We start from the raw sequence: 21,158 nt of genomic DNA, 5'->3' as shown, positions 1-21,158 counted from the left end.
ATTTACAAGCTAGTCTACCTCATTCACTGAGTCATCCTCAGTGAATCAGGTCACGTCTGGTTTGTGAGCATGTATGTGCAGTCTGGGTATGTCATTGTCAAGAGAAAATCCTGACGGTGCATAAAGAGGTGAGAATGTTTTGCGTACTTTTTCTCAAGCGGTACGGATGCAACTTTCAAGAGTTTGTGTTTGACGTCATCCTCCTTTTAGGATGGTCCAACTTGTCCAACATAAGGCACTGGTGGGATTCGAACCCAGGATCTCCTGTTTACTAGACAGGCGCTTTAACCAACTAAGCCACAGCGCCACTGACATGCGTTTGAGCGGAAGCTCACTGAGCTGGACGAGCTTGAAACTTCTTAGCATGTGTAAATCTCAAATTTACAAGCTAGTCTACCTCATTCACTGAGTCATCCTCAGTGAATCAGGTCACGTCTAGTTTGTGAGCACGTATGTGCAGTCTGGGTATGTCATTGTCAAGAGAAAATCCTGACGGTGCATAAAGAGGTGAGAATGTTTTGCGTACTTTTTCTCAAGCGGTACGGATGCAACTTTCAAGAGTTTGTGTTTGACCTCATCCTCCTTTTAGGATGGTCCAACTTGTCCAACATAAGGCACTGCTGGGATTCGAACCCAGGATCTCCTGTTTACTAGACAGGCACTTTAACCAACTAAGCCACAGCGCCACTGACATGCGTTTGAGCGGAAGCTCACTGAGCTGGACGAGCTTGAAACTTCTTAGCATGTGTAAATCTCAAATTTACAAGCTAGTCTACCTCATTCACTGAGTCATCCTCAGTGAATCAGGTCACGTCTGGTTTGTGAGCACGTATGTGCAGTCTGGGTATGTCATTGTCAAGAGAAAATCCTGACGGTGCATAAAGAGGTGAGAATGTTTTGAGTACATTTTCTCAAGCGGTACGGATGCAACTTTCAAGAGTTTGTGTTTGACGTCATCCTCCTTTTAGGATGGTCCATCTTGTCCAACATAAGGCACTGCTGGGATTCGAACCCAGGATCTCCTGTTTACTAGACAGGCGCTTTAACCAACTAAGCCACAGCGCCACTGACATGCGTTTGAGCGGAAGCTCACTGAGCTGGACGAGCTTGAAACTTCTTAGCATGTGTAAATCTCAAATTTACAAGCTAGTCTACCTCATTCACTGAGTCATCCTCAGTGAATCAGGTCACGTCTGGTTTGTGAGCACGTATGTGCAGTCTGGGTATGTCATTGTCAAGAGAAAATCCTGACGGTGCATAAAGAGGTGAGAATGTTTTGCGTACTTTTTCTCAAGTGGTACGGATGCAACTTTCAAGAGTTTGTGTTTGACGTCATCCTCCTTTTAGGATGGTCCATCTTGTCCAACATAAGGCACTGCTGGGATTCGAACCCAGGATCTCCTGTTTACTAGACAGGCGCTTTAACCAACTAAGCCACAGCGCCACTGACATGCATTAGAGCGGAAGCTCACTGAGCTGGACGAGCTTGATACGTCTTAGCATGTTTGAACCTCAAATTTTTAACCTAGGCTACCTCATTCACTGAGTCATCTTCATTGATCACTGGGGACGAGACGTTTATGAGGGTGTAGGCTAAAGGCAGAGATGTGCGTGCACTACGTATTTAAGCAGCTTCGCTTTGGTTTGTTAGTGTGTGCGTGTTGTCACGGTATTTCATTGTCTAAATAAAATGCTGGCGGAACACAGAGAGGTGTTAGTGTTTTGCGTACTTTTTTTCAAACGGTACGGATGCAACTTTCAACACGCAAGAGGCAGCGTTTGGCATCATCCTCCTTTTCGGATGGTCCAACTTGTCCAACATAAGGCACTGCTGGGATTCGAACCCAGGATCTCCTGTTTACTAGACAGGCGCTTTAACCAACTAAGCCACAGCGCCACTGACATGCATTTGAGCGGAAGCTCACTGAGCTGGACGAGCTTGAAACTTCTTAGCATGTGTAAATCTCAAATTTACAAGCTAGTCTACCTCATTCACTGAGTCATCCTCAGTGAATCAGGTCACGTCTGGTTTGTGAGCACGTATGTGCAGTCTGGGTATGTCATTGTCAAGAGAAAATCCTGACGGTGCATAAAGAGGTGAGAATGTTTTGCGTACTTTTTCTCAAGCGGTACGGATGCAACTTTCAAGAGTTTGTGTTTGACGTCATCCTCCTTTTAGGATGGTCCATCTTGTCCAACATAAGGCACTGCTGGGATTCGAACCCAGGATCTCCTGTTTACTAGACAGGCGCTTTAACCAACTAAGCCACAGCGCCACTGACATGCGTTTGAGCGGAAGCTCACTGAGCTGGACGAGCTTGAAACTTCTTAGCATGTGTAAATCTCAAATTTACAAGCTAGTCTACCTCATTCACTGAGTCATCCTCAGTGAATCAGGTCACGTCTGGTTTGTGAGCACGTATGTGCAGTCTGGGTATGTCATTGTCAAGAGAAAATCCTGACGGTGCATAAAGAGGTGAGAATGTTTTGCGTACTTTTTCTCAAGCGGTACGGATGCAACTTTCAAGAGTTTGTGTTTGACGTCATCCTCCTTTTAGGATGGTCCATCTTGTCCAACATAAGGCACTGCTGGGATTCGAACCCAGGATCTCCTGTTTACTAGACAGGCGCTTTAACCAACTAAGCCACAGCGCCACTGACATGCATTAGAGCGGAAGCTCACTGAGCTGGACGAGCTTGATACGTCTTAGCATGTTTGAACCTCAAATTTTTAACCTAGGCTACCTCATTCACTGAGTCATCTTCATTGATCACTGGGGACGAGACGTTTATGAGGGTGTAGGCTAAAGGCAGAGATGTGCGTGCACTACGTATTTAAGCAGCTTCGCTTTGGTTTGTTAGTGTGTGCGTGTTGTCACGGTATTTCATTGTCTAAATAAAATGCTGGCGGAACACAGAGAGGTGTTAGTGTTTTGCGTACTTTTTTTCAAACGGTACGGATGCAACTTTCAACACGCAAGAGGCTGCGTTTGGCATCATCCTCCTTTTCGGATGGTCCAACTTGTCCAACATAAGGCACTGCTGGGATTCGAACCCAGGATCTCCTGTTTACTAGACAGGCGCTTTAACCAACTAAGCCACAGCGCCACTGACATGCGTTTGAGCGGAAGCTCACTGAGCTGGACGAGCTTGAAACTTCTTAGCATGTGTAAATCTCAAATTTACAAGCTAGTCTACCTCATTCACTGAGTCATCCTCAGTGAATCAGGTCACGTCTGGTTTGTGAGCACGTATGTGCAGTCTGGGTATGTCATTGTCAAGAGAAAATCCTGACGGTGCATAAAGAGGTGAGAATGTTTTGCGTACTTTTTCTCAAGCGGTACGGATGCAACTTTCAAGAGTTTGTGTTTGACGTCATCCCCCTTTTAGGATGGTCCATCTTGTCCAACATAAGGCACTGCTGGGATTCGAACCCAGGATCTCCTGTTTACTAGACAGGCGCTTTAACCAACTAAGCCACAGCGCCACTGACATGCGTTTGAGCGGAAGCTCACTGAGCTGGACGAGCTTGAAACTTCTTAGCATGTGTAAATCTCAAATTTACAAGCTAGTCTACCTCATTCACTGAGTCATCCTCAGTGAATCAGGTCACGTCTGGTTTGTGAGCACGTATGTGCAGTCTGGGTATGTCATTGTCAAGAGAAAATCCTGACGGTGCATAAAGAGGTGAGAATGTTTTGCGTACTTTTTCTCAAGCGGTACGGATGCAACTTTCAAGAGTTTGTGTTTGACGTCATCCTCCTTTTAGGATGGTCCATCTTGTCCAACATAAGGCACTGCTGGGATTCGAACCCAGGATCTCCTGTTTACTAGACAGGCGCTTTAACCAACTAAGCCACAGCGCCACTGACATGCATTAGAGCGGAAGCTCACTGAGCTGGACGAGCTTGATACGTCTTAGCATGTTTGAACCTCAAATTTTTAACCTAGGCTACCTCATTCACTGAGTCATCTTCATTGATCACTGGGGACGAGACGTTTATGAGGGTGTAGGCTAAAGGCAGAGATGTGCGTGCACTACGTATTTAAGCAGCTTCGCTTTGGTTTGTTAGTGTGTGCGTATTGTCACGGTATTTCATTGTCTAAATAAAATGCTGGCGGAACACAGAGAGGTGTTAGTGTTTTGCGTACTTTTTTTCAAACGGTACGGATGCAACTTTCAACACGCAAGAGGCTGCGTTTGGCATCATCCTCCTTTTCGGATGGTCCAACTTGTCCAACATAAGGCACTGCTGGGATTCGAACCCAGGATCTCCTGTTTACTAGACAGGCGCTTTAACCAACTAAGCCACAGCGCCACTGACATGCGTTTGAGCGGAAGCTCACTGAGCTGGACGAGCTTGAAACTTCTTAGCATGTGTAAATCTCAAATTTACAAGCTAGTCTACCTCATTCACTGAGTCATCCTCAGTGAATCAGGTCACGTCTGGTTTGTGAGCACGTATGTGCAGTCTGGGTATGTCATTGTCAAGAGAAAATCCTGACGGTGCATAAAGAGGTGAGAATGTTTTGCGTACTTTTTCTCAAGCGGTACGGATGCAACTTTCAAGAGTTTGTGTTTGACGTCATCCCCCTTTTAGGATGGTCCATCTTGTCCAACATAAGGCACTGCTGGGATTCGAACCCAGGATCTCCTGTTTACTAGACAGGCGCTTTAACCAACTAAGCCACAGCGCCACTGACATGCGTTTGAGCGGAAGCTCACTGAGCTGGACGAGCTTGAAACTTCTTAGCATGTGTAAATCTCAAATTTACAAGCTAGTCTACCTCATTCACTGAGTCATCCTCAGTGAATCAGGTCACGTCTGGTTTGTGAGCACGTATGTGCAGTCTGGGTATGTCATTGTCAAGAGAAAATCCTGACGGTGCATAAAGAGGTGAGAATGTTTTGCGTACTTTTTCTCAAGCGGTACGGATGCAACTTTCAAGAGTTTGTGTTTGACGTCATCCTCCTTTTAGGATGGTCCATCTTGTCCAACATAAGGCACTGCTGGGATTCGAACCCAGGATCTCCTGTTTACTAGACAGGCGCTTTAACCAACTAAGCCACAGCGCCACTGACATGCATTAGAGCGGAAGCTCACTGAGCTGGACGAGCTTGATACGTCTTAGCATGTTTGAACCTCAAATTTTTAACCTAGGCTACCTCATTCACTGAGTCATCTTCATTGATCACTGGGGACGAGACGTTTATGAGGGTGTAGGCTAAAGGCAGAGATGTGCGTGCACTACGTATTTAAGCAGCTTCGCTTTGGTTTGTTAGTGTGTGCGTATTGTCACGGTATTTCATTGTCTAAATAAAATGCTGGCGGAACACAGAGAGGTGTTAGTGTTTTGCGTACTTTTTTTCAAACGGTACGGATGCAACTTTCAACACGCAAGAGGCTGCGTTTGGCATCATCCTCCTTTTCGGATGGTCCAACTTGTCCAACATAAGGCACTGCTGGGATTCGAACCCAGGATCTCCTGTTTACTAGACAGGCGCTTTAACCAACTAAGCCACAGCGCCACTGACATGCGTTTGAGCGGAAGCTCACTGAGCTGGACGAGCTTGAAACTTCTTAGCATGTGTAAATCTCAAATTTACAAGCTAGTCTACCTCATTCACTGAGTCATCCTCAGTGAATCAGGTCACGTCTGGTTTGTGAGCACGTGTGTGCAGTCTGGGTATGTCATTGTCAAGAGAAAATCCTGACGGTGCATAAAGAGGTGAGAATGTTTTGCGTACATTTTCTCAAGCGGTACGGATGCAACTTTCAAGAGTTTGTGTTTGACGTCATCCTCCTTTTAGGATGGTCCATCTTGTCCAACATAAGGCACTGCTGGGATTCGAACCCAGGATCTCCTGTTTACTAGACAGGCGCTTTAACCAACTAAGCCACAGCGCCACTGACACGCATTAGAGCGGAAGCTCACTGACCTGGACGAGCTTGATACGTCTTAGCATGTTTGTACCTCAAATTTTTAACCTAGGCTACCTCATTCACTGAGTCATCTTCATTGATCACTGGGGACGAGACGTTTATGAGGGTGTAGGCTAAAGGCAGAGATGTGCGTGCACTACGTATTTAAGCAGCTTCGCTTTGGTTTGTTAGTGTGTGCGTGTTGTCACGGTATTTCATTGTCTAAATAAAATGCTGGCGGAACACAGAGAGGTGTTAGTGTTTTGCGTACTTTTTTTCAAACGGTACGGAAGCAACTTTCAACACGCAAGAGGTTGCGTTTGGCATCATCCTCCTTTTCGGATGGTCCAACTTGTCCAACATAAGGCACTGCTGGGATTCGAACCCAGGATCTCCTGTTTACTAGACAGGCGCTTTAACCAACTAAGCCACAGCGCCACTGACATGCGTTTGAGCGGAAGCTCACTGAGCTGGACGAGCTTGAAACTTCTTAGCATGTGTAAATCTCAAATTTACAAGCTAGTCTACCTCATTCACTGAGTCATCCTCAGTGAATCAGGTCACGTCTGGTTTGTGAGCACGTGTGTGCAGTCTGGGTATGTCATTGTCAAGAGAAAATCCTGACGGTGCATAAAGAGGTGAGAATGTTTTGCGTACTTTTTCTCAAGCGGTACGGATGCAACTTTCAAGAGTTTGTGTTTGACGTCATCCTCCTTTTAGGATGGTCCATCTTGTCCAACATAAGGCACTGCTGGGATTCGAACCCAGGATCTCCTGTTTACTAGACAGGCGCTTTAACCAACTAAGCCACAGCGCCACTGACATGCATTAGAGCGGAAGCTCACTGAGCTGGACGAGCTTGATACGTCTTAGCATGTTTGAACCTCAAATTTTTAACCTAGGCTACCTCATTCACTGAGTCATCTTCATTGATCACTGGGGACGAGACGTTTATGAGGGTGTAGGCTAAAGGCAGAGATGTGCGTGCACTACGTATTTAAGCAGCTTCGCTTTGGTTTGTTAGTGTGTGCGTGTTGTCACGGTATTTCATTGTCTAAATAAAATGCTGGCGGAACACAGAGAGGTGTTAGTGTTTTGCGTACTTTTGTTCAAACGGTACGGAAGCAACTTTCAACACGCAAGAGGTTGCGTTTGGCATCATCCTCCTTTTCGGATGGTCCAACTTGTCCAACGTAAGGCACTGCTGGGATTCGAACCCAGGATCTCCTGTTTACTAGACAGGCGCTTTAACCAACTAAGCCACAGCGCCACTGACATGCGTTTGAGCGGAAGCTCACTGAGCTGGACGAGCTTGAAACTTCTTAGCATGTGTAAATCTCAAATTTACAAGCTAGTCTACCTCATTCACTGAGTCATCCTCAGTGAATCAGGTCACGTCTGGTTTGTGAGCACGTGTGTGCAGTCTGGGTATGTCATTGTCAAGAGAAAATCCTGACGGGGCATAAAGAGGTGAGAATGTTTTGCGTACTTTTTCTCAAGCGGTACGGATGCAACTTTCAAGTGTTTGTGTTTGACGTCATCCTCCTTTTAGGATGGTCCATCTTGTCCAACATAAGGCACTGCTGGGATTCGAACCCAGGATCTCCTGTTTACTAGACAGGCGCTTTAACCAACTAAGCCACAGCGCCACTGACAAGCATTAGAGCGGAAGCTCACTGAGCTGGACGAGCTTGATACGTCTTAGCATGTTTGAACCTCAAATTTTTAACCTAGGCTACCTCATTCACTGAGTCATCTTCATTGATCACTGGGGACGAGACGTTTATGAGGGTGTAGGCTAAAGGCAGAGATGTGCGTGCACTACGTATTTAAGCAGCTTCGCTTTGGTTTGTTAGTGTGTGCGTGTTGTCACGGTATTTCATTGTCTAAATAAAATGCTGGCGGAACACAGAGAGGTGTTAGTGTTTTGCGTACTTTTGTTCAAACGGTACGGAAGCAACTTTCAACACGCAAGAGGTTGCGTTTGGCATCATCCTCCTTTTCGGATGGTCCAACTTGTCCAACGTAAGGCACTGCTGGGATTCGAACCCAGGATCTCCTGTTTACTAGACAGGCGCTTTAACCAACTAAGCCACAGCGCCACTGACATGCGTTTGAGCGGAAGCTCACTGAGCTGGACGAGCTTGAAACTTCTTAGCATGTGTAAATCTCAAATTTACAAGCTAGTCTACCTCATTCACTGAGTCATCCTCAGTGAATCAGGTCACGTCTGGTTTGTGAGCACGTGTGTGCAGTCTGGGTATGTCATTGTCAAGAGAAAATCCTGACGGGGCATAAAGAGGTGAGAATGTTTTGCGTACTTTTTCTCAAGCGGTACGGATGCAACTTTCAAGTGTTTGTGTTTGACGTCATCCTCCTTTTAGGATGGTCCATCTTGTCCAACATAAGGCACTGCTGGGATTCGAACCCAGGATCTCCTGTTTACTAGACAGGCGCTTTAACCAACTAAGCCACAGCGCCACTGACAAGCATTAGAGCGGAAGCTCACTGAGCTGGACGAGCTTGATACGTCTTAGCATGTTTGAACCTCAAATTTTTAACCTAGGCTACCTCATTCACTGAGTCATCTTCATTGATCACTGGGGACGAGACGTTTATGAGGGTGTAGGCTAAAGGCAGAGATGTGCGTGCACTACGTATTTAAGCAGCTTCGCTTTGGTTTGTTAGTGTGTGCGTGTTGTCACGGTATTTCATTGTCTAAATAAAATGCTGGCGGAACACAGAGAGGTGTTAGTGTTTTGCGTACTTTTTTTCAAACGGTACGGAAGCAACTTTCAACACGCAAGAGGTTGCGTTTGGCATCATCCTCCTTTTCGGATGGTCCAACTTGTCCAACATAAGGCACTGCTGGGATTCGAACCCAGGATCTCCTGTTTACTAGACAGGCGCTTTAACCAACTAAGCCACAGCGCCACTGACATGCGTTTGAGCGGAAGCTCACTGAGCTGGACGAGCTTGAAACTTCTTAGCATGTGTAAATCTCAAATTTACAAGCTAGTCTACCTCATTCACTGAGTCATCCTCAGTGAATCAGGTCACGTCTGGTTTGTGAGCACGTGTGTGCAGTCTGGGTATGTCATTGTCAAGAGAAAATCCTGACGGGGCATAAAGAGGTGAGAATGTTTTGCGTACTTTTTCTCAAGCGGTACGGATGCAACTTTCAAGAGTTTGTGTTTGACGTCATCCTCCTTTTAGGATGGTCCATCTTGTCCAACATAAGGCACTGCTGGGATTCGAACCAAGGATCTCCTGTTTACTAGACAGGCGCTTTAACCAACTAAGCCACAGCGCCACTGACAAGCATTAGAGCGGAAGCTCACTGAGCTGGACGAGCTTGATACGTCTTAGCATGTTTGAACCTCAAATTTTTAACCTAGGCTACCTCATTCACTGAGTCATCTTCATTGATCACTGGGGACGAGACGTTTATGAGGGTGTAGGCTAAAGGCAGAGATGTGCGTGCACTACGTATTTAAGCAGCTTCGCTTTGGTTTGTTAGTGTGTGAGTGTTGTCACGGTATTTCATTGTCTAAATAAAATGCTGGCGGAAGACAGAGAGGTGTTAGTGTTTTGCGTACTTTTTTTCAAACGGTACGGAAGCAACTTTCAACACGCAAGAGGTTGCGTTTGGCATCATCCTCCTTTTCGGATGGTCCAACTTGTCCAACATAAGGCACTGCTGGGATTCGAACCCAGGATCTCCTGTTTACTAGACAGGCGCTTTAACCAACTAAGCCACAGCGCCACTGACATGCGTTTGAGCGGAAGCTCACTGAGCTGGACGAGCTTGAAACTTCTTAGCATGTGTAAATCTCAAATTTACAAGCTAGTCTACCTCATTCACTGAGTCATCCTCAGTGAATCAGGTCACGTCTGGTTTGTGAGCACGTGTGTGCAGTCTGGGTATGTCATTGTCAAGAGAAAATCCTGACGGTGCATAAAGAGGTGAGAATGTTTTGCGTACTTTTTCTCAAGCGGTACGGATGCAACTTTCAAGAGTTTGTGTTTGACGTCATCCTCCTTTTAGGATGGTCCATCTTGTCCAACATAAGGCACTGCTGGGATTCGAACCCAGGATCTCCTGTTTACTAGACAGGCGCTTTAACCAACTAAGCCACAGCGCCACTGACATGCATTAGAGCGGAAGCTCACTGAGCTGGACGAGCTTGATACGTCTTAGCATGTTTGAACCTCAAATTTTTAACCTAGGCTACCTCATTCACTGAGTCATCTTCATTGATCACTGGGGACGAGACGTTTATGAGGGTGTAGGCTAAAGGCAGAGATGTGCGTGCACTACGTATTTAAGCAGCTTCGCTTTGGTTTGTTAGTGTGTGCGTGTTGTCACGGTATTTCATTGTCTAAATAAAATGCTGGCGGAACACAGAGAGGTGTTAGTGTTTTGCGTACTTTTTTTCAAACGGTACGGAAGCAACTTTCAACACGCAAGAGGTTGCGTTTGGCATCATCCTCCTTTTCGGATGGTCCAACTTGTCAAACATAAGGCACTGCTGGGATTCGAACCCAGGATCTCCTGTTTACTAGACAGGCGCTTTAACCAACTAAGCCACAGCGCCACTGACATGCGTTTGAGCGGAAGCTCACTGAGCTGGACGAGCTTGAAACTTCTTAGCATGTGTAAATCTCAAATTTACAAGCTAGTCTACCTCATTCACTGAGTCATCCTCAGTGAATCAGGTCACGTCTGGTTTGTGAGCACGTGTGTGCAGTCTGGGTATGTCATTGTCAAGAGAAAATCCTGACGGGGCATAAAGAGGTGAGAATGTTTTGCGTACTTTTTCTCAAGCGGTACGGATGCAACTTTCAAGTGTTTGTGTTTGACGTCATCCTCCTTTTAGGATGGTCCATCTTGTCCAACATAAGGCACTGCTGGGATTCGAACCCAGGATCTCCTGTTGACTAGACAGGCGCTTTAACCAACTAAGCCACAGCGCCACTGACAAGCATTAGAGCGGAAGCTCACTGAGCTGGACGAGCTTGATACGTCTTAGCATGTTTGAACCTCAAATTTTTAACCTAGGCTACCTCATTCACTGAGTCATCTTCATTGATCACTGGGGACGAGACGTTTATGAGGGTGTAGGCTAAAGGCAGAGATGTGCGTGCACTACGTATTTAAGCAGCTTCGCTTTGGTTTGTTAGTGTGTGCGTGTTGTCACGGTATTTCATTGTCTAAATAAAATGCTGGCGGAACACAGAGAGGTGTTAGTGTTTTGCGTACTTTTTTTCAAACGGTACGGAAGCAACTTTCAACACGCAAGAGGTTGCGTTTGGCATCATCCTCCTTTTCGGATGGTCCAACTTGTCCAACATAAGGCACTGCTGGGATTCGAACCCAGGATCTCCTGTTTACTAGACAGGCGCTTTAACCAACTAAGCCACAGCGCCACTGACATGCGTTTGAGCGGAAGCTCACTGAGCTGGACGAGCTTGAAACTTCTTAGCATGTGTAAATCTCAAATTTACAAGCTAGTCTACCTCATTCACTGAGTCATCCTCAGTGAATCAGGTCACGTCTGGTTTGTGAGCACGTGTGTGCAGTCTGGGTATGTCATTGTCAAGAGAAAATCCTGACGGGGCATAAAGAGGTGAGAATGTTTTGCGTACTTTTTCTAAAGCGGTACGGATGCAACTTTCAAGAGTTTGTGTTTGACGTCATCCTCCTTTTAGGATGGTCCATCTTGTCCAACATAAGGCACTGCTGGGATTCGAACCAAGGATCTCCTGTTTACTAGACAGGCGCTTTAACCAACTAAGCCACAGCGCCACTGACAAGCATTAGAGCGGAAGCTCACTGAGCTGGACGAGCTTGATACGTCTTAGCATGTTTGAACCTCAAATTTTTAACCTAGGCTACCTCATTCACTGAGTCATCTTCATTGATCACTGGGGACGAGACGTTTATGAGGGTGTAGGCTAAAGGCAGAGATGTGCGTGCACTACGTATTTAAGCAGCTTCGCTTTGGTTTGTTAGTGTGTGCGTGTTGTCACGGTATTTCATTGTCTAAATAAAATGCTGGCGGAAGACAGAGAGGTGTTAGTGTTTTGCGTACTTTTTTTCAAACGGTACGGAAGCAACTTTCAACACGCAAGAGGTTGCGTTTGGCATCATCCTCCTTTTCGGATGGTCCAACTTGTCCAACATAAGGCACTGCTGGGATTCGAACCCAGGATCTCCTGTTTACTAGACAGGCGCTTTAACCAACTAAGCCACAGCGCCACTGACATGCGTTTGAGCGGAAGCTCACTGAGCTGGACGAGCTTGAAACTTCTTAGCATGTGTAAATCTCAAATTTACAAGCTAGTCTACCTCATTCACTGAGTCATCCTCAGTGAATCAGGTCACGTCTGGTTTGTGAGCACGTGTGTGCAGTCTGGGTATGTCATTGTCAAGAGAAAATCCTGACGGGGCATAAAGAGGTGAGAATGTTTTGCGTACTTTTTCTCAAGCGGTACGGATGCAACTTTCAAGAGTTTGTGTTTGACGTCAACCTCCTTTTAGGATGGTCCATCTTGTCCAACATAAGGCACTGCTGGGATTCGAACCCAGGATCTCCTGTTTACTAGACAGGCGCTTTAACCAACTAAGCCACAGCGCCACTGACAAGCATTAGAGCGGAAGTTCACTGAGCTGGACGAGCTTGATACGTCTTAGCATGTTTGAACCTCAAATTTTTAACCTAGGCTACCTCATTCACTGAGTCATCTTCATTGATCACTGGGGACGAGACGTTTATGAGGGTGTAGGCTAAAGGCAGAGATGTGCGTGCACTACGTATTTAAGCAGCTTCGCTTTGGTTTGTTAGTGTGTGCGTGTTGTCACGGTATTTCATTGTCTAAATAAAATGCTGGCGGAACACAGAGAGGTGTTAGTGTTTTGCGTACTTTTGTTCAAACGGTACGGAAGCAACTTTCAACACGCAAGAGGTTGCGTTTGGCATCATCCTCCTTTTCGGATGGTCCAACTTGTCCAACATAAGGCACTGCTGGGATTCGAACCCAGGATCTCCTGTTTACTAGACAGGCGCTTTAACCAACTAAGCCACAGCGCCACTGACATGCGTTTGAGCGGAAGCTCACTGAGCTGGACGAGCTTGAAACTTCTTAGCATGTGTAAATCTCAAATTTACAAGCTAGTCTACCTCATTCACTGAGTCATCCTCAGTGAATCAGGTCACGTCTGGTTTGTGAGCACGTGTGTGCAGTCTGGGTATGTCATTGTCAAGAGAAAATCCTGACGGGGCATAAAGAGGTGAGAATGTTTTGCGTACTTTTTCTCAAGCGGTACGGATGCAACTTTCAAGAGTTTGTGTTTGACGTCATCCTCCTTTTAGGATGGTCCATCTTGTCCAACATAAGGCACTGCTGGGATTCGAACCCAGGATCTCCTGTTGACTAGACAGGCGCTTTAACCAACTAAGCCACAGCGCCACTGACAAGCATTAGAGCGGAAGCTCACTGAGCTGGACGAGCTTGATACGTCTTAGCATGTTTGAACCTCAAATTTTTAACCTAGGCTACCTCATTCACTGAGTCATCTTCATTGATCACTGGGGACGAGACGTTTATGAGGGTGTAGGCTAAAGGCAGAGATGTGCGTGCACTACGTATTTAAGCAGCTTCGCTTTGGTTTGTTAGTGTGTGCGTGTTGTCACGGTATTTCATTGTCTAAATAAAATGCTGGCGGAAGACAGAGAGGTGTTAGTGCTTTGCGTACTTTTTTTCAAACGGTACGGAAGCAACTTTCAACACGCAAGAGGTTGCGTTTGGCATCATCCTCCTTTTCGGATGGTCCAACTTGTCCAACATAAGGCACTGCTGGGATTCGAACCCAGGATCTCCTGTTTACTAGACAGGCGCTTTAACCAACTAAGCCACAACGCCACTGACATGCGTTTGAGCGGAAGCTCACTGAGCTGGACGAGCTTGAAACTTCTTAGCATGTGTAAATCTCAAATTTACAAGCTAGTCTACCTCATTCACTGAGTCATCCTCAGTGAATCAGGTCACGTCTGGTTTGTGAGCACGTGTGTGCAGTCTGGGTATGTCATTGTCAAGAGAAAATCCTGACGGGGCATAAAGAGGTGAGAATGTTTTGCGTACTTTTTCTCAAGCGGTACGGATGCAACTTTCAAGAGTTTGTGTTTGACGTCATCCTCCTTTTAGGATGGTCCATCTTGTCCAACATAAGGCACTGCTGGGATTCGAACCCAGGATCTCCTGTTTACTAGACAGGCGCTTTAACCAACTAAGCCACAGCGCCACTGACAAGCATTAGAGCGGAAGCTCACTGAGCTGGACGAGCTTGATACGTCTTAGCATGTTTGAACCTCAAATTTTTAACCTAGGCTACCTCATTCACTGAGTCATCTTCATTGATCACTGGGGACGAGACGTTTATGAGGGTGTAGGCTAAAGGCAGAGATGTGCGTGCACTACGTATTTAAGCAGCTTCGCTTTGGTTTGTTAGTGTGTGCGTGTTGTCACGGTATTTCATTGTCTAAATAAAATGCTGGCGGAAGACAGAGAGGTGTTAGTGTTTTGCGTACTTTTTTTCAAACGGTACGGAAGCAACTTTCAACACGCAAGAGGTTGCGTTTGGCATCATCCTCCTTTTCGGATGGTCCAACTTGTCCAACATAAGGCACTGCTGGGATTCGAACCCAGGATCTCCTGTTTACTAGACAGGCGCTTTAACCAACTAAGCCACAGCGCCACTGACATGCGTTTGAGCGGAAGCTCACTGAGCTGGACGAGCTTGAAACTTCTTAGCATGTGTAAATCTCAAATTTACAAGCTAGTCTACCTCATTCACTGAGTCATCCTCAGTGAATCAGGTCACGTCTGGTTTGTGAGCACGTGTGTGCAGTCTGGGTATGTCATTGTCAAGAGAAAATCCTGACGGGGCATAAAGAGGTGAGAATGTTTTGCGTACTTTTTCTCAAGCGGTACGGATGCAACTTTCAAGAGTTTGTGTTTGACGTCATCCTCCTTTTAGGATGGTCCATCTTGTCCAACATAAGGCACTGCTGGGATTCGAACCCAGGATCTCCTGTTTACTAGACAGGCGCTTTAACCAACTAAGCCACAGCGCCACTGACAAGCATTAGAGCGGAAGCTCACTGAGCTGGACGAGCTTGATACGTCTTAGCATGTTTGAACCTCAAATTTTTAACCTAGGCTACCTCATTCACTGAGTCATCTTCATTGATCACTGGGGACGAGACGTTTATGAGGGTGTAGGCTAAAGGCAGAGATGTGCGTGCACTACGTATTTAAGCAGCTTCGCTTTGGTTTGTTAGTGTGTGCGTGTTGTCACGGTATTTCATTGTCTAAATAAAATGCTGGCGGAACACAGAGAGGTGTTAGTGTTTTGCGTACTTTTGTTCAAACGGTACGGAAGCAACTTTCAACACGCAAGAGGTTGCGTTTGGCATCATCCTCCTTTTCGGATGGTCCAACTTGTCCAACATAAGGCACTGCTGGGATTCGAACCCAGGATCTCCTGTTTACTAGACAGGCGCTTTAACCAACTAAGCCACAGCGCCACTGACATGCTTTTGAGCGGAAGCTCACTGAGCTGGACGAGCTTGAAACTTCTTAGCATGTGTAAATCTCAAATTTACAAGCTAGTCTACCTCATTCACTGAGTCATCCTCAGTGAATCAGGTCACGTCTGGTTTGTGAGCACGTGTGTGCAGTCTGGGTATGTCATTGTCAAGAGAAAATCCTGACGGGGCATAAAGAGGTGAGAATGTTTTGCGTACTTTTTCTCAAGCGGTACGGATGCAACTTTCAAGAGTTTGTGTTTGACGTCATCCTCCTTTTAGGATGGTCCATCTTGTCCAACATAAGGCACTGCTGGGATTCGAACCCAGGATCTCCTGTTTACTAGACAGGCGCTTTAACCAACTAAGCCACAGCGCCACTGACAAGCATTAGAGCGGAAGCTCACTGAGCTGGACGAGCTTGATACGTCTTAGCATGTTTGAACCTCAAATTTTTAACCTAGGCTACCTCATTCACTGAGTCATCTTCATTGATCACTGGGGACGAGACGTTTATGAGGGTGTAGGCTAAAGGCAGAGATGTGCGTGCACTACGTATTTAAGCAGCTTCGCTTTGGTTTGTTAGTGTGTGCGTGTTGTCACGGTATTTCATTGTCTAAATAAAATGCTGGCGGAAGACAGAGAGGTGTTAGTGTTTTGCGTACTTTTTTTCAAACGGTACGGAAGCAACTTTCAACACGCAAGAGGTTGCGTTTGGCATCATCCTCCTTTTCGGATGGTCCAACTTGTCCAACATAAGGCACTGCTGGGATTCGAACCCAGGATCTCCTGTTTACTAGACAGGCGCTTTAACCAACTAAGCCACAGCGCCACTGACATGCGTTTGAGCGGAAGCTCACTGAGCTGGACGAGCTTGAAACTTCTTAGCATGTGTAAATCTCAAATTTACAAGCTAGTCTACCTCATTCACTGAGTCATCCTCAGTGAATCAGGTCACGTCTGGTTTGTGAGCACGTGTGTGCAGTCTGGGTATGTCATTGTCAAGAGAAAATCCTGACGGGGCATAAAGAGGTGAGAATGTTTTGCGTACTTTTTCTCAAGCGGTACGGATGCAACTTTCAAGAGTTTGTGTTTGACGTCATCCTCCTTTTAGGATGGTCCATCTTGTCCAACATAAGGCACTGCTGGGATTCGAACCCAGGATCTCCTGTTTACTAGACAGGCGCTTTAACCAACTAAGCCACAGCGCCACTGACAAGCATTAGAGCGGAAGCTCACTGAGCTGGACGAGCTTGATACGTCTTAGCATGTTTGAACCTCAAATTTTTAACCTAGGCTACCTCATTCACTGAGTCATCTTCATTGATCACTGGGGACGAGACGTTTATGAGGGTGTAGGCTAAAGGCAGAGATGTGCGTGCACTACGTATTTAAGCAGCTTCGCTTTGGTTTGTTAGTGTGTGCGTGTTGTCACGGTATTTCATTGTCTAAATAAAATGCTGGCGGAACACAGAGAGGTGTTAGTGTTTTGCGTACTTTTGTTCAAACGGTACGGAAGCAACTTTCAACACGCAAGAGGTTGCGTTTGGCATCATCCTCCTTTTCGGATGGTCCAACTTGTCCAACATAAGGCACTGCTGGGATTCGAACCCAGGATCTCCTGTTTACTAGACAGGCGCTTTAACCAACTAAGCCACAGCGCCACTGACATGCGTTTGAGCGGAAGCTCACTGAGCTGGACGAGCTTGAAACTTCTTAGCATGTGTAAATCTCAAATTTACAAGCTAGTCTACCTCATTCACTGAGTCATCCTCAGTGAATCAGGTCACGTCTGGTTTGTGAGCACGTGTGTGCAGTCTGGGTATGTCATTGTCAAGAGAAAATCCTGACGGGGCATAAAGAGGTGAGAATGTTTTGCGTACTTTTTCTCAAGCGGTACGGATGCAACTTTCAAGAGTTTGTGTTTGACGTCATCCTCCTTTTAGGATGGTCCATCTTGTCCAACATAAGGCACTGCTGGGATTCGAACCCAGGATCTCCTGTTGACTAGACAGGCGCTTTAACCAACTAAGCCACAGCGCCACTGACAAGCTTTAGAGCGGAAGCTCACTGAGCTGGACGAGCTTGATACGTCTTAGCATGTTTGAACCTCAAATTTTTAACCTAGGCTACCTCATTCACTGAGTCATCTTCATTGATCACTGGGGACGAGACGTTTATGAGGGTGTAGGCTAAAGGCAGAGATGTGCGTGCACTACGTATTTAAGCAGCTTCGCTTTGGTTTGTTAGTGTGTGCGTGTTGTCACGGTATTTCATTGTCTAAATAAAATGCTGGCGGAAGACAGAGAGGTGTTAGTGTTTTGCGTACTTTTTTTCAAACGGTACGGAAGCAACTTTCAACACGCAAGAGGTTGCGTTTGGCATCATCCTCCTTTTCGGATGGTCCAACTTGTCCAACATAAGGCACTGCTGGGATTCGAACCCAGGATCTCCTGTTTACTAGACAGGCGCTTTAACCAACTAAGCCACAGCGCCACTGACATGCGTTTGAGCGGAAGCTCACTGAGCTGGACGAGCTTGAAACTTCTTAGCATGTGTAAATCTCAAATTTACAAGCTAGTCTACCTCATTCACTGAGTCATCCTCAGTGAATCAGGTCACGTCTGGTTTGTGAGCACGTATGTGCAGTCTGGGTATGTCATTGTCAAGAGAAAATCCTGACGGTGCATAAAGAGGTGAGAATGTTTTGCGTACTTTTTCTCAAGCGGTACGGATGCAACTTTCAAGAGTTTGTGTTTGACGTCATCCTCCTTTTAGGATGGTCCATCTTGTCCAACATAAGGCACTGCTGGGATTCGAACCCAGGATCTCCTGTTTACTAGACAGGCGCTTTAACCAACTAAGCCACAGCGCCACTGACATGCGTTTGAGCGGAAGCTCACTGAGCTGGACGAGCTTGAAACTTCTTAGCATGTGTAAATCTCAAATTTACAAGCTAGTCTACCTCATTCACTGAGTCATCCTCAGTGAATCAGGTCACGTCTGGTTTGTGAGCACGTATGTGCAGTCTGGGTATGTCATTGTCAAGAGAAAATCCTGACGGTGCATAAAGAGGTGAGAATGTTTTGCGTACTTTTTCTCAAGCGGTACGGATGCAACTTTCAAGAGTTTGTGTTTGACGTCATCCTCCTTTTAGGATGGTCCATCTTGTCCAACATAAGGCACTGCTGGGATTCGAACCCAGGATCTCCTGTTTACTAGACAGGCGCTTTAACCAACTAAGCCACAGCGCCACTGACATGCATTAGAGCGGAAGCTCACTGAGCTGGACGAGCTTGATACGTCTTAGCATGTTTGAACCTCAAATTTTTAACCTAGGCTACCTCATTCACTGAGTCATCTTCATTGATCACTGGGGACGAGACGTTTATGAGGGTGTAGGCTAAAGGCAGAGATGTGCGTGCACTACGTATTTAAGCAGCTTCGCTTTGGTTTGTTAGTGTGTGCGTGTTGTCACGGTATTTCATTGTCTAAATAAAATGCTGGCGGAACACAGAGAGGTGTTAGTGTTTTGCGTACTTTTTTTCAAACGGTACGGATGCAACTTTCAACACGCAAGAGGCTGCGTTTGGCATCATCCTCCTTTTCGGATGGTCCAACTTGTCCAACATAAGGCACTGCTGGGATTCGAACCCAGGATCTCCTGTTTACTAGACAGGCGCTTTAACCAACTAAGCCACAGCGCCACTGACATGCGTTTGAGCGGAAGCTCACTGAGCTGGACGAGCTTGAAACTTCTTAGCATGTGTAAATCTCAAATTTACAAGCTAGTCTACCTCATTCACTGAGTCATCCTCAGTGAATCAGGTCACGTCTGGTTTGTGAGCACGTGTGTGCAGTCTGGGTATGTCATTGTCAAGAGAAAATCCTGACGGGGCATAAAGAGGTGAGAATGTTTTGCGTACTTTTTCTCAAGCGGTACGGATGCAACTTTCAAGAGTTTGTGTTTGACGTCATCCTCCTTTTAGGATGGTCCATCTTGTCCAACATAAGGCACTGCTGGGATTCGAACCCAGGATCTCCTGTTTACTAGACAGGCGCTTTAACCAACTAAGCCACAGCGCCACTGACAAGCATTAGAGCGGAAGCTCACTGAGCTGGACGAGCTTGATACGTCTTAGCATGTTTGAACCTCAAATTTTTAACCTAGGCTACCTCATTCACTGAGTCATCTTCATTGATCACTGGGGACGAGACGTTTATGAGGGTGTAGGCTAAAGGCAGAGATGTGCGTGCACTACGTATTTAAGCAGCTTCGCTTTGGTTTGTTAGTGTGTGCGTGTTGTCACGGTATTTCATTGTCTAAATAAAATGCTGGCGGAACACAGAGAGGTGTTAGTGTTTTGCGTACTTTTGTTCAAACGGTACGGAAGCAACTTTCAACACGCAAGAGGTTGCGTTTGGCATCATCCTCCTTTTCGGATGGTCCAACTTGTCCAACATAAGGCACTGCTGGGATTCGAACCCAGGATCTCCTGTTTACTAGACAGGCGCTTTAACCAACTAAGCCACAGCGCCACTGACATGCGTTTGAGCGGAAGCTCACTGAGCTGGACGAGCTTGAAACTTCTTAGCATGTGTAAATCTCAAATTTACAAGCTAGTCTACCTCATTCACTGAGTCATCCTCAGTGAATCAGGTCACGTCTGGTTTGTGAGCACGTGTGTGCAGTCTGGGTATGTCATTGTCAAGAGAAAATCCTGACGGGGCATAAAGAGGTGAGAATGTTTTGCGTACTTTTTCTCAAGCGGTACGGATGCAACTTTCAAGAGTTTGTGTTTGACGTCATCCTCCTTTTAGGATGGTCCATCTTGTCCAACATAAGGCACTGCTGGGATTCGAACCCAGGATCTCCTGTTTACTAGACAGGCGCTTTAACCAACTAAGCCACAGCGCCACTGACAAGCATTAGAGCGGAAGCTCACTGAGCTGGACGAGCTTGATACGTCTTAGCATGTTTGAACCTCAAATTTTTAACCTAGGCTACCTCATTCACTGAGTCATCTTCATTGATCACTGGGGACGAGACGTTTATGAGGGTGTAGGCTAAAGGCAGAGATGTGCGTGCACTACGTATTTAATCAGCTTCGCTTTGGTTTGTTAGTGTGTGCGTGTTGTCACGGTATTTCATTGTCTAAATAAAATGCTGGCGGAAGACAGAGAGGTGTTAGTGTTTTGCGTACTTTTTTTCAAACGGTACGGAAGCAACTTTCAACACGCAAGAGGTTGCGTTTGGCATCATCCTCCTTTTCGGATGGTCCAACTTGTCCAACATAAGGCACTGCTGGGATTCGAACCCAGGATCTCCTGTTTACTAGACAGGCGCTTTAACCAACTAAGCCACAGCGCCACTGACATGCGTTTGAGCGGAAGCTCACTGAGCTGGACGAGCTTGAAACTTCTTAGCATGTGTAAATCTCAAATTTACAAGCTAGTCTACCTCATTCACTGAGTCATCCTCAGTGAATCAGGTCACGTCTGGTTTGTGAGCACGTATGTGCAGTCTGGGTATGTCATTGTCAAGAGAAAATCCTGACGGTGCATAAAGAGGTGAGAATGTTTTGCGTACTTTTTCTCAAGCGGTACGGATGCAACTTTCAAGAGTTTGTGTTTGACGTCATCC

The 21,158-nt window shown here is 46.2% G+C and overlaps 43 non-coding genes across 43 annotated transcripts; all 43 read right to left on the bottom strand.

Annotated features, from left to right (window-relative positions):
• Nucleotides 1-991: 991 nt before the first annotated feature.
• trnat-agu lies at nucleotides 992-1,065 on the bottom strand. The gene has a single exon. It is a non-coding gene; the product is annotated as a tRNA-Thr (tRNA).
• A 305-nt stretch (nucleotides 1,066-1,370) lies between these two features.
• trnat-agu lies at nucleotides 1,371-1,444 on the bottom strand. The gene has a single exon. It is a non-coding gene; the product is annotated as a tRNA-Thr (tRNA).
• A 379-nt stretch (nucleotides 1,445-1,823) lies between these two features.
• trnat-agu lies at nucleotides 1,824-1,897 on the bottom strand. The gene has a single exon. It is a non-coding gene; the product is annotated as a tRNA-Thr (tRNA).
• A 305-nt stretch (nucleotides 1,898-2,202) lies between these two features.
• On the bottom strand, nucleotides 2,203-2,276 carry trnat-agu. The gene has a single exon. It is a non-coding gene; the product is annotated as a tRNA-Thr (tRNA).
• A 305-nt stretch (nucleotides 2,277-2,581) lies between these two features.
• trnat-agu lies at nucleotides 2,582-2,655 on the bottom strand. Its single transcript has one exon. It is a non-coding gene; the product is annotated as a tRNA-Thr (tRNA).
• A 379-nt stretch (nucleotides 2,656-3,034) lies between these two features.
• Nucleotides 3,035-3,108, bottom strand: trnat-agu. Its single transcript has one exon. It is a non-coding gene; the product is annotated as a tRNA-Thr (tRNA).
• A 305-nt stretch (nucleotides 3,109-3,413) lies between these two features.
• Nucleotides 3,414-3,487, bottom strand: trnat-agu. Its single transcript has one exon. It is a non-coding gene; the product is annotated as a tRNA-Thr (tRNA).
• A 305-nt stretch (nucleotides 3,488-3,792) lies between these two features.
• Nucleotides 3,793-3,866, bottom strand: trnat-agu. The gene has a single exon. It is a non-coding gene; the product is annotated as a tRNA-Thr (tRNA).
• Nucleotides 3,867-4,245: 379 nt separating this feature from the next.
• On the bottom strand, nucleotides 4,246-4,319 carry trnat-agu. The gene has a single exon. It is a non-coding gene; the product is annotated as a tRNA-Thr (tRNA).
• Nucleotides 4,320-4,624: 305 nt separating this feature from the next.
• Nucleotides 4,625-4,698, bottom strand: trnat-agu. The gene has a single exon. It is a non-coding gene; the product is annotated as a tRNA-Thr (tRNA).
• A 305-nt stretch (nucleotides 4,699-5,003) lies between these two features.
• trnat-agu lies at nucleotides 5,004-5,077 on the bottom strand. Its single transcript has one exon. It is a non-coding gene; the product is annotated as a tRNA-Thr (tRNA).
• Nucleotides 5,078-5,456: 379 nt separating this feature from the next.
• On the bottom strand, nucleotides 5,457-5,530 carry trnat-agu. The gene has a single exon. It is a non-coding gene; the product is annotated as a tRNA-Thr (tRNA).
• Nucleotides 5,531-5,835: 305 nt separating this feature from the next.
• Nucleotides 5,836-5,909, bottom strand: trnat-agu. Its single transcript has one exon. It is a non-coding gene; the product is annotated as a tRNA-Thr (tRNA).
• Nucleotides 5,910-6,288: 379 nt separating this feature from the next.
• On the bottom strand, nucleotides 6,289-6,362 carry trnat-agu. The gene has a single exon. It is a non-coding gene; the product is annotated as a tRNA-Thr (tRNA).
• A 305-nt stretch (nucleotides 6,363-6,667) lies between these two features.
• Nucleotides 6,668-6,741, bottom strand: trnat-agu. The gene has a single exon. It is a non-coding gene; the product is annotated as a tRNA-Thr (tRNA).
• A 379-nt stretch (nucleotides 6,742-7,120) lies between these two features.
• On the bottom strand, nucleotides 7,121-7,194 carry trnat-agu. The gene has a single exon. It is a non-coding gene; the product is annotated as a tRNA-Thr (tRNA).
• Nucleotides 7,195-7,499: 305 nt separating this feature from the next.
• On the bottom strand, nucleotides 7,500-7,573 carry trnat-agu. The gene has a single exon. It is a non-coding gene; the product is annotated as a tRNA-Thr (tRNA).
• Nucleotides 7,574-7,952: 379 nt separating this feature from the next.
• On the bottom strand, nucleotides 7,953-8,026 carry trnat-agu. The gene has a single exon. It is a non-coding gene; the product is annotated as a tRNA-Thr (tRNA).
• A 305-nt stretch (nucleotides 8,027-8,331) lies between these two features.
• trnat-agu lies at nucleotides 8,332-8,405 on the bottom strand. The gene has a single exon. It is a non-coding gene; the product is annotated as a tRNA-Thr (tRNA).
• Nucleotides 8,406-8,784: 379 nt separating this feature from the next.
• Nucleotides 8,785-8,858, bottom strand: trnat-agu. The gene has a single exon. It is a non-coding gene; the product is annotated as a tRNA-Thr (tRNA).
• A 758-nt stretch (nucleotides 8,859-9,616) lies between these two features.
• Nucleotides 9,617-9,690, bottom strand: trnat-agu. The gene has a single exon. It is a non-coding gene; the product is annotated as a tRNA-Thr (tRNA).
• Nucleotides 9,691-9,995: 305 nt separating this feature from the next.
• Nucleotides 9,996-10,069, bottom strand: trnat-agu. Its single transcript has one exon. It is a non-coding gene; the product is annotated as a tRNA-Thr (tRNA).
• Nucleotides 10,070-10,448: 379 nt separating this feature from the next.
• On the bottom strand, nucleotides 10,449-10,522 carry trnat-agu. The gene has a single exon. It is a non-coding gene; the product is annotated as a tRNA-Thr (tRNA).
• Nucleotides 10,523-11,280: 758 nt separating this feature from the next.
• On the bottom strand, nucleotides 11,281-11,354 carry trnat-agu. The gene has a single exon. It is a non-coding gene; the product is annotated as a tRNA-Thr (tRNA).
• Nucleotides 11,355-12,112: 758 nt separating this feature from the next.
• On the bottom strand, nucleotides 12,113-12,186 carry trnat-agu. Its single transcript has one exon. It is a non-coding gene; the product is annotated as a tRNA-Thr (tRNA).
• Nucleotides 12,187-12,491: 305 nt separating this feature from the next.
• On the bottom strand, nucleotides 12,492-12,565 carry trnat-agu. The gene has a single exon. It is a non-coding gene; the product is annotated as a tRNA-Thr (tRNA).
• Nucleotides 12,566-12,944: 379 nt separating this feature from the next.
• Nucleotides 12,945-13,018, bottom strand: trnat-agu. The gene has a single exon. It is a non-coding gene; the product is annotated as a tRNA-Thr (tRNA).
• Nucleotides 13,019-14,155: 1,137 nt separating this feature from the next.
• Nucleotides 14,156-14,229, bottom strand: trnat-agu. Its single transcript has one exon. It is a non-coding gene; the product is annotated as a tRNA-Thr (tRNA).
• A 379-nt stretch (nucleotides 14,230-14,608) lies between these two features.
• Nucleotides 14,609-14,682, bottom strand: trnat-agu. Its single transcript has one exon. It is a non-coding gene; the product is annotated as a tRNA-Thr (tRNA).
• Nucleotides 14,683-14,987: 305 nt separating this feature from the next.
• Nucleotides 14,988-15,061, bottom strand: trnat-agu. Its single transcript has one exon. It is a non-coding gene; the product is annotated as a tRNA-Thr (tRNA).
• A 379-nt stretch (nucleotides 15,062-15,440) lies between these two features.
• On the bottom strand, nucleotides 15,441-15,514 carry trnat-agu. The gene has a single exon. It is a non-coding gene; the product is annotated as a tRNA-Thr (tRNA).
• A 305-nt stretch (nucleotides 15,515-15,819) lies between these two features.
• On the bottom strand, nucleotides 15,820-15,893 carry trnat-agu. The gene has a single exon. It is a non-coding gene; the product is annotated as a tRNA-Thr (tRNA).
• Nucleotides 15,894-16,272: 379 nt separating this feature from the next.
• trnat-agu lies at nucleotides 16,273-16,346 on the bottom strand. The gene has a single exon. It is a non-coding gene; the product is annotated as a tRNA-Thr (tRNA).
• A 305-nt stretch (nucleotides 16,347-16,651) lies between these two features.
• Nucleotides 16,652-16,725, bottom strand: trnat-agu. The gene has a single exon. It is a non-coding gene; the product is annotated as a tRNA-Thr (tRNA).
• Nucleotides 16,726-17,104: 379 nt separating this feature from the next.
• Nucleotides 17,105-17,178, bottom strand: trnat-agu. The gene has a single exon. It is a non-coding gene; the product is annotated as a tRNA-Thr (tRNA).
• Nucleotides 17,179-17,936: 758 nt separating this feature from the next.
• Nucleotides 17,937-18,010, bottom strand: trnat-agu. The gene has a single exon. It is a non-coding gene; the product is annotated as a tRNA-Thr (tRNA).
• Nucleotides 18,011-18,315: 305 nt separating this feature from the next.
• On the bottom strand, nucleotides 18,316-18,389 carry trnat-agu. Its single transcript has one exon. It is a non-coding gene; the product is annotated as a tRNA-Thr (tRNA).
• Nucleotides 18,390-18,694: 305 nt separating this feature from the next.
• trnat-agu lies at nucleotides 18,695-18,768 on the bottom strand. The gene has a single exon. It is a non-coding gene; the product is annotated as a tRNA-Thr (tRNA).
• A 379-nt stretch (nucleotides 18,769-19,147) lies between these two features.
• Nucleotides 19,148-19,221, bottom strand: trnat-agu. The gene has a single exon. It is a non-coding gene; the product is annotated as a tRNA-Thr (tRNA).
• A 305-nt stretch (nucleotides 19,222-19,526) lies between these two features.
• trnat-agu lies at nucleotides 19,527-19,600 on the bottom strand. The gene has a single exon. It is a non-coding gene; the product is annotated as a tRNA-Thr (tRNA).
• Nucleotides 19,601-19,979: 379 nt separating this feature from the next.
• On the bottom strand, nucleotides 19,980-20,053 carry trnat-agu. Its single transcript has one exon. It is a non-coding gene; the product is annotated as a tRNA-Thr (tRNA).
• Nucleotides 20,054-20,358: 305 nt separating this feature from the next.
• trnat-agu lies at nucleotides 20,359-20,432 on the bottom strand. The gene has a single exon. It is a non-coding gene; the product is annotated as a tRNA-Thr (tRNA).
• Nucleotides 20,433-20,811: 379 nt separating this feature from the next.
• trnat-agu lies at nucleotides 20,812-20,885 on the bottom strand. The gene has a single exon. It is a non-coding gene; the product is annotated as a tRNA-Thr (tRNA).
• Between the last annotated feature and the right edge of the window lie 273 nt (nucleotides 20,886-21,158).

Source organism: Alosa sapidissima, chromosome 6 (assembly GCF_018492685.1).
Source record: "Alosa sapidissima isolate fAloSap1 chromosome 6, fAloSap1.pri, whole genome shotgun sequence".
Classification (NCBI taxonomy): domain Eukaryota; kingdom Metazoa; phylum Chordata; class Actinopteri; order Clupeiformes; family Clupeidae; genus Alosa; species Alosa sapidissima.
This window is presented reverse-complemented; position numbering and strand designations above follow the sequence as displayed.